The following is a 9,718-nucleotide window of genomic DNA, read 5'->3' on the forward strand; positions in this document are numbered from 1 at the left end:
CTCCAACACCTTCTATGAACATCATTTGAAACAAACACCATAAATGCCCACTGTGCTACAAGGTTGCTGTGTTCCACCCCAGTCTCTGTGTAGAAAAATCAATGAACACATTTTACAGAGATCGTTCAGTAGCAGAAGCTGAAACTGAAAGAAAGGAATTCTCTAGATAAATCTGTTTAACTAGACTATCATACTTCCTTGGTATTTCAGTTTATTGAATGTTGAATGTACTATTTGCTTAAAGAAAATCTTTACAAGCTCAACATCTTTTTATAAATGCTAATGTTCATGAAAAGCCTTGAACCCATTCCTTTTCTCTTTCTTATATAATAAAATCAAACACAAGTGCATAAGCATTCACATTCACATACACTTTCAATCTTTACAGACTTCAGGTGGGAATAAATTCCCAACATCTCCTACTACACTGCAAAAACTGCCCTGTTCCTAGTCCCAGTTATGTTTTTTTTTATTTCAATCAACATAGCCTAAGTTTCCAAAGTCATTTACAAATTAATAACAACAATAATATCTGCAATAATGACACATTATTTACTGAGTTTTATTTATAATACTGACATTGTATGCAATTCATTCTCATTATTATAGTTAATCTTCACTGGGACCATGGCTAAGGTGAAGACAGTAAAGCGCTCACCATGGCTGAAGATTGGATCATCAAAAATCAAGTCAACAAGATAGATGATGTTGGCTAGAGGTAGACCTCAGCGACAGCATGCGCTTGGCAGAGACACAGCCTTTTCTCCCAATGTCATACCAAGTTGACACAAAAAAGGAAAAATGATATTTGGACCTATTAAAAATAAAATATAAATGACTGAAATAGTCACATTGAACAAAATATCAAAATTTCAAGTAAAGAATACATCATTGCTGTGCAATTTTCCTTTTCTTCCAGTATGACTTAGCCCAATAGATACCATAAAGTATATAGTAGTATTCTTCCTACTTCATGATGAGAAATGTAGAAAAGTTAAGAAATGTGTCTACGGTCCTATCCTCATTTAATAATAGAGCCACTAGACCTAACTTCATAGCCCTTGCATTATGATACTACATGCTTATCAAATGTCAGATATTCAGAGTACTTATACTTGTGATTTGGGGGTATGGGGCCCACTCTAAGGGCAATAATTTAATGGAAGGACTCAGACAAGCTCACAGAAAACTATGGCATTTGTGATTGTATTTTAACACAGTGAAAGGATTCAGATTGATTAGCCAAGTGTAGTGGTTGTTCATTGACAGCTTGAGAAGTTAAAAGCTTAAATAAATTGGCTCAGCAATTCCACACCTAGGTTGTAGAGGCCCCCACCCTAGAGGGACTCATTATTTAAAAGATATAAAAGAAAATTTATTTTTATTTTTTAAATAATTTTATTGAGAAACAAATAGCAATGAGACAGTTTCAAAACTGATTACTAGCACAGTTTCAATAATTAAAACATTGCATAATGTTCTCTTAGCGGTTATTCATTGTATAAGATGCAGACATGATATCCTGTCCACAAACACTATAAGTACAAATCTCTTTATTCATTGAATTAAGACAATGCAGCTATATATCTATCCTATTTTGAATATACAGATACAAAATGGTCCTTCATTTGTATCCTTTATCGTTTGGTTTTGTCAGACAAGCATATTCCATTGTCATTTAAATATTGTAGGTACATGAATTCAGCAAAATATTCCAATATAGTCCAGTAGTCCATACTAGTAGTGGGTTTTCCACAACACTGGAAATGTCAGAAGTTGTTGACTTGAGCCTTTTACAGTTCAGCAAAATAATATGGCTTTATTTTTTATACTTCATTTTTGTACTTTTCTGCTAGATGTTTAAGACCACTCATGCATGTTTAAAGCCCTACAGAAAATTGGAATAGATGGCCTCTACTTCAATCTGATAAAAGCCATCTATGGCAAACCTACAGCTAACATAATTCCAAATGGAAAAAAAACTGAGATCTTTTACTCTCAGATCTGGTACAAGACAAGGATATCCTCTATCACCACCACTCCTATTCAATATAGTTCTGGAATCATTACCTAGAGCATTAGACAAGAGAAAGAAATGAAAGGAAGAAGAATAGGTAAAGAAGAAGTTAAATTATCATTATTTGCAGATGACATGATACTTTACTTGGAAGACCCAAAAAACTCCAACAAGAAGCTACTAGAATTAATACACAAATTCAGGAGCATAGAAGGATACAAAGTCAATACCCAAAAGTCAATAGCATTCCTCCACACAGATAACAAACACACTGAGAGGGAAATTATAGAAACAATACCTTTTACAATAGCACTGAGGAAAATGAAATACCTTGGAATTAATCTAACTAAAGAAGTCAAAGATCTTTTCAAGGAAAATTACAGTACTCTGAAAAAAAAAGAGATCATGGAGGATTTAAGAAAATGGAAAGATATTCCATGCTCTTGGATAGGAAGAACAAATATTGTGAAGATGGTTATACTCCCAAAATTGCTGTACAGATTTAATGCAATCCCTATCAAACTACCACCAACATACCTTTCAGACCTAGAGAAATCATTCCTAAAATTTATTTGGAACCAGAAAAGACCCAGAATAGTAAAGTCCATCCGGGGCGATAAAGACAAGGCAGGAGACATTACAATTCCTGACTTTAAATTATACTACAAAGCTACTGTGACAAAATCAGCATGATACTGGCAACAAAATAGATCTGAGGATCAATGGAATAGATTAGAAGATGCAGAAGCCTCTAAGAAAATTTAAAAAGGATGGAGCACTCCATTTTCTACAAAGAAGCTTCTGTTTTTTGCAGTCTGCTTAGATGTCATCTCTTGGCTTTTATTGCATACTCTTTGGCCTCCACATTGGATCCTTCAGCCTTCTGGTGCAGACTTATCAGCCTTCTGGCCTTTGAGTTCTGACCACAGTCTGCCATACAGAACAGCTGAACATGTTCTAGCACTTCTCTTTTAGGCGACACCTCTCGACCTTTCTAAATCTGTTTTTATAAATCATTCCCAAAAGCTTGCAATGGACCTTGTCAGATATAGTCACAGCAATGGTCCCCATCCCAGTGGGACCATTGCCATCCTGTCCCAGACCAGCAGGTCAGCCAACAAAGGTCACCTGGGAGAGGAGCGGGGAATTGTGGAGGGGACAAAGGACAGGAGATGCGAGAAATGAAGACAAGACAGGATTTTGATCAAGTCTCGTTTATTTAGGGGTATATATAGGGGGTGTAGGAATGAGGGAGTTTTGTCTCTAGGGGGTTAGTAGGTATCTAGGCAATGGGGGAAGGTGTCACCCCTGGGGCATAGCACGTGATTTACGGGGAATGGGCAAGGTGAGAAGGACCATAAACTTAACTCAGCAGGGGAATAGAAACTTAAGAAAACGGCTGACACTATTATAAATGGATACCAGTTAATGGCTTCCCACACCATCCTGATTACTTTTTTCTCATTGTTGGGACAAAATACCCAATGCCCAAAATTAAGGAAGAAAAGGTTTATTTATTTCACAGTTTGTGGAGGTGTTAGTCTATACTCAGCTGGCTCCATGGCAGAGTGGCTCATGGCAGAGAGCAGCTGTTCATGGTAGCAGAAAACAGCAAAGAGCAATGGAAGGAGCAGTGTCTGCACCAACTAGCAAGCCTCTCTCAACTCCTTATATTGTATTTAGGCTACATGCCCTCAGGTGGGTGTAGTACTCACACCCATAATCCCAGCATTGGGTCATGACTTGATCACAAACTCTAGAAGCCTCCACATGACTGCATAAGTCTTTGGGGGAAAGGCTCGACACAAATCCTAACACCAAGGAAGAGTTGAATGAGACAGAACCTGAGAAAGTTCCAAATATGGGGTTTCCAAATGTTCTCTTCTAATAGAGTTGTAGGGCTATCTCTCAGTAATAATTTGACACCATGCAAGGTATTATTGCCATTCAGGGAATCTCACCAGGCCTAGGTATCTATAAGTTTTTACTGGAAGTCAGTCCCACAGATATGATTTACTGCCATCATGCCCAATATCTAGTCTCCAAAATAAAAGTGGATATCACTTGACCCCAAAGATTGACACTCAGTCATGTTTTTAAGCTATACCGTGTTGTCCAAGGTCTCAGGTAGACAAAAGTACTTCCAACAGGGGAGACATTCCAATGGACAGGAACAACTCCTGGGAACTGAGAGCCCAGGACAGAGCCCTCTGTCTAAGGTCAATGCCTTATACCACAATACATCAGCTAGGTGAGCAGGAGAAAAGTGGAAGACTAAAAAAGTAGAGACCATTTTATGGAGCACAAAATATAAATCTTGAGTTAATGAAGTAACAATGCCTCATAAAATTATACAAGCAAAGAATTCCTTATCTGAAATTCTTAGAACCAGAAGTGTTTCAGATTTATTTATTTATGCCAGCTCTGAAATCTTTTCAATTTTCGAGCATTTCTATTTTCAGATTTGGGATGTATACTTATACTCAGGATTCAACCATATCCTGAGTAGAATAAATAAAGGAAACCCATGGGAATGGATGACAAACCTGAGCTAGCAAAGAGTGCTCTTCTCAGACTCAAGGCTACAGCAGAAAGTAGATGTAGGCTTTATGTGCAGCATGGGTTTTTATTTTTAAATTTTTTAACTCTATTTGTCCATGTTTGAAGTTCATGTAGTTCCTCACCATGTTGGGGAGTGATTACCTATTACAGCTTCTTTGTAATTTTTAAAATTCTCTCTCCATTCTCTCCACATCCCCTCCTATTTCAGTCCCCCTATTCCACTTTTATTCTTGTTGACACAGTATTATTAATCTTAGCTCATTATTTGTGGTATAATTTTAACATTAATTGGCATTATTAGGTTCCTACACATGGCACATCTTTAATTTTTTCTTTTTCCTCTCTCGCATATCTCTCATCCATATTTCCCTATCCTATTGCAAGAGATCCACCCCCTTGTCCCTTCCTGCTCATCCTTAATAACTCTGATTGAACTTAGCATCACTAAAATGAGAGATATTATGCAGTATTTAAATTTTGCGCATCTGGTTAATTTCACTCAACATTATTTTTCCAGGTGTATCTATTTTCCTATAAATGTTAGCAACCTTGTCATTGTTTATATCTGTGCAGTATTCCATAATATACAGATACTATTTTTGCTTTATCCAGTCATCTGTTGCTGGTGTACAGGATTCTTCCTGCATTTAGTTTTTAGTCTTGTGCTGCTATAAACATTGGCATGTATAAAATAATTTAATTTCTGAAAAGATTTTAAAAAGGGCTGGGGAGAGAGCTCAGTAGAACAAGCGCTTGCCTGGCAAACTCAAGGGCCTGAATTCAATCCCCGGTTCCACATTTAAAAAAAAAGAACCCTCCTTCATTGTTGGTAGGAATGGAAACCACTACAACCAGTATGGAGATTTCTCAAAGGACAGAAGTCAGAAGTTCCATATGACCCAGCTGTCCTCCTGCTTGGTATCTTCCCCAAACAGCTTAAGCCATCACAGTACAGTGATACGTGTATAATTTGTTCTTAAACTCACCTTTCTGCTTTGTGAAAAAAAGGAACCACACTGTAAAATCATTTAATATTGAAACCAAGAGATCAAAGAATACATACCCATATCCCCAAACATTTATTTAATGAAAGCATCCTTGAGAGACCAAATCTGTTCGACAGGTCTTTAATATATTTCTGCAAAAGTTACAGAACCATACTTTCTTGCCTTCATCCAAAAATTACAAAGGACTCTTTGTGAGGTGGGAAGCAAATTGCCAGTGGTCTGTGACATGATCTTAGGTGGGAGATTAAAAACTAAGCTTTACTTTCATAGCTATTGATTTATTTAATGTGTATTAGAAAATTGTGTTTTACCTGAAGAAAATTTTATTTCACACATGTTTTAACATGTTATAGAAAGTATTTAACCTTTTAAGCAAATCAATTAAAAATATTGTTACTTTAAAAATTAATAAGAAAAGCCTAAGGTGGATGTAGCAAAATTCTGGGAGAAAATAATTGAAGGTTATGAAAGCATGAAATAGTAGTATGTAGATGCTACCTCACGTTTGTACTTAAAAGTATGTTGAGTAAGGTCAGCAATAGCTCAATGGACTAAGCGCTTCCTTGACAAGCCCAGGGACCAGGGTTTGATCCTCAGCACCACATGCCATGCCAGTCTCATGCCCCGTGCCCTGAGCTGGCCACCGAGACTAGGCGTGGTGGCGCATGCCTGTAATCCCAGCACTGGAGAGGCTGAAAACAGGAAGATCACTATGAGTCTGAGATGCATAGCGCAACCCTGTACCAAATACATCAAAAAGAAAAAGAAAAAGAAAACAACATGATGAATATACGTTTGTCAGAAAGCCAGTAGCTGACATAAAAACCTAACCATGTTCAATTTAGGTTTCTTTTTAATTTAAACAAATAAAACCCCTTTGTTGCCTCTTTTGCAAAAAGTCAGTTTTGAAGGGGCAGGAAGGAAAAACTTCTATCAGAACACAGAAAAATCTAATCACTCTGAAATAGTTTTAGTCTTGAATTGCTTAACTACTGCTAAGAACATTTCTTTTTCAGTTTCTCCTAGTGCTGACCGTTATCATCAGCTGCTAACAACTGGCCTTTTATGTGTCTCAGGATTGTATTTCTTAGGCTGGAAATCAGAGGAAAGCTGAGGTGAGGTAGCTGGTGTGGCTGGAGCGTAGCCAGCTCCCCGGGGGTCCTCTGCCACCTCAGCATGACCTTTGGGAAGTGACCTTTCCTCTCTGGACCTCACTTGCACTATTGGGAGGGACTGGCTGGTGACCTTCTCAGCACATGGTGGGAAGAAAACGCCCCTGTCTGCTAGCACCGTGAATCTCTTGAAATGCAAAGAGAGAGAAGGTGAAGGAACAGCAGGGCTGCTGGCCGCACATGCTCACACAGAATGAACGGAGCGGGTGGCCGGCGGATTGAATGCAAGTGCCCATTCTGGACACGGAGGAAGCGATGAGCTGTCCCTGGAACCTCTCACCCCCTTGTTGTGATAGAACAAATGTTGGCAGGTGGGTGAAGCATCAGCTGGGTTTTTTTTCCCCTTTTCCTTTGCAGTTTACTTGTTTATAATGGAGTAGATGCAAAGCAGGGTTGAAAAGACTGCATTTTAAGACCTGCAAGCTAGAAAATCTGAGTGACCTTAAGATGGATAACCCAATTTCTGGATACTCTCTTTCCTGTGTGAAAAGGAATTACTAACCTACCCCAGCAGGTATTTCAGCTCCAATGAGGCCAAAATAATAGTAGTGAGCTCTTGTTTTATTAGAAGCAGTTAAGTGAGATAATGCAGTGAAGTACACAGCGCTGAGCAGAGAGTTCTGCCAGTGTTGCTCTCACTATTATTAGTTTAATTTGACCTCTTTAAGTTGCGTTTCCCAAAGGCTGGAGAGCAGCGCACTTTGCAGAAGGCCCTGGGTCTGATCTGTGACACTGGAAAACAATTGTCTTTCTTCATGTGTAAAACTGTAACATAATAAAGGCTTAGAATATGCTTTTGCTGAAAGCACTTTCTCTTCACTTGGACCTACAGATGCCCAATAAGTAACTAAAAGTATGAGCTAAACTTGGCATCTCTGCTTTCGGTTTGTATCTATCTCCATCATACCTTTCTCTTTGGATGAGATTCCCACTCCAGTCTGTATGGAGGCTTGTTAATCACTGAAGAAGTACCTGCCTAAATACTTTTATGTCGTGTTGGGTGCACCCGCATTTACCTAGCCTCTCTCTCTCTCTTCTAGGCAGAAAACCTGACATAACAGTAAGTAAGGTATTTTGAAGATGAATGGGGAAGTGATCAACCACCATCTTTTACAATGTCCTCTTTCAGACACACAGGGCACTGCTGAGAAGTCTCCTTCTATTGGCCTAAATCTGGCAGTAAGCTTATGACTTGCAAACAGGTCACCTGGTTGATATGATGTGACCACAAGCAGAAGCCAGTGCTCTAAGATGGAAATGGAGGCTGACCCCTAGGCAAGAGCAACCGTCTCATAAAAAGAGCTCACTTGCCCTCTCAGACGATTAATGATGTCTCTGAAACATCTTGCAGTCCCAGGCCTGAGATAATGACTGCAGTTTGACCAAGATTGCCTCATCATGCGGAACTCCCAACCTCTATCCTAGATTTCCCCTACTTATACCTGAGGTCATGATATTTCTCTGAAGACAGGGCTGAAGACTCTTGGTACAATTATTGCTTTGTTAAGTTATTTTTCTGCTTTTCACCATTCTGCTTTTCTGTTTGGTTTTGGGGTCAGATACTTTGTATCTGTGTTATGATGTCAATGTGAGACTCAAAATAGATAATGGGAACTGGCCATGGGGGAACATGTAGACAATACCAGCACTCTGGGAACTGGAGGCCGGAAGGTCACATTGGAGTTCAGTCTGGGCACTTCAGCAACTCAGCAATGCCCCAGCCAGAAAAAAAGCATAGCAAATACCCACAGAAAACCATGACTATGAAATCAAAAGGTCTTTATGGAAGGGAACAATGAGGGGACCCCCAGTCCCAGGATTAGGTTCAAAAGGCACAGTGATCATCACCATAAATAACTCTGCCTCCAAATTCTGAGTGTCATTTTGGTGCTTCTGTTTTCCATAGCATTATACTTAAACAACCAACAACCAATGTGTAGAGAGATTAATTACATTCTCAGATTTTAAAAGTTGAGAGACAAAAAATTAGAGTCAAGATACATTATTGCAACAAAAAATAATTTATTCTGGTTAGCGGCCAGAGAAGCCCAGAGCTTGAATCGTAACTACTAATGTTTGGGGTTTTGTTTTTTGTTTTTTGTTTTGTTTTGAGACAAGGTCTCACTGCATAGTATGGGCTGACCTTGAAGTGACTTATGCAGCTCAGACTGTCCTTGAACTCATAGAAATCCTCCTGTTTTAGCCTCCCATGTGCTGGGATTAAAAATTTATAAAGTATTTCTAATAGAAACTAAGTTTCCTCTCAGTGCTACTTAAATGAGAAAACATGATCAAATGTACCTCCAAATTATTAATCTGGATTAAATGCTTATCATTAAATCTCTGACTTATTCCTACAACCATAATAGCCTGTGAGAAATAGATATGAGTTCTTTTTAATAATTATAATGATAATATGTGCTTCATACCTTGGAATCTGTAAAAGTAACATCCAAATCATTTGTGACTGGAAAGAGGTTGATCTTTTATACTTTATGCAAGAACCCCACACTACAACATTTTCAGGGATGAGTGTATACATATGTGTATGTATACAGATATTTATGCTAAAATAAGAAGCAAAACAAGTGGGTATCAAATATTACCTTGTGTTTTTTGAAGGCAAATTTCCTTACTATCTATCATAACCCATTGTTCATTGAAATGAAAATAGAATTTTATAGTTGGAAATAAAATTTCCTTTAAAAATAGCTAAAAGTATCATAAAAAGAGGAAATACAGCCTGAAATTGGAAGCTTTCAAATTCAAAAAGAACCTAGATTTAACAAATAGATCTCCATGAAACTCACATAATAATGAGTGTAGACTTGTTGTTCTAACCTGAATGGATGAGAAATGTTCATTCTTAACACAATTGTTTTCTTTAAGTATTTCAGATATAACTGAGGCCTTTCTTTCTAGGCCAGAGAATAAAAGCAAACATGTTTGCATCTCAATTT

The sequence above is a fragment of the Octodon degus genome, unplaced genomic scaffold (assembly GCF_000260255.1).
Source record: "Octodon degus isolate 3935 unplaced genomic scaffold, OctDeg1.0 scaffold00085, whole genome shotgun sequence".
Taxonomy (NCBI): Eukaryota; Metazoa; Chordata; class Mammalia; order Rodentia; family Octodontidae; genus Octodon; species Octodon degus.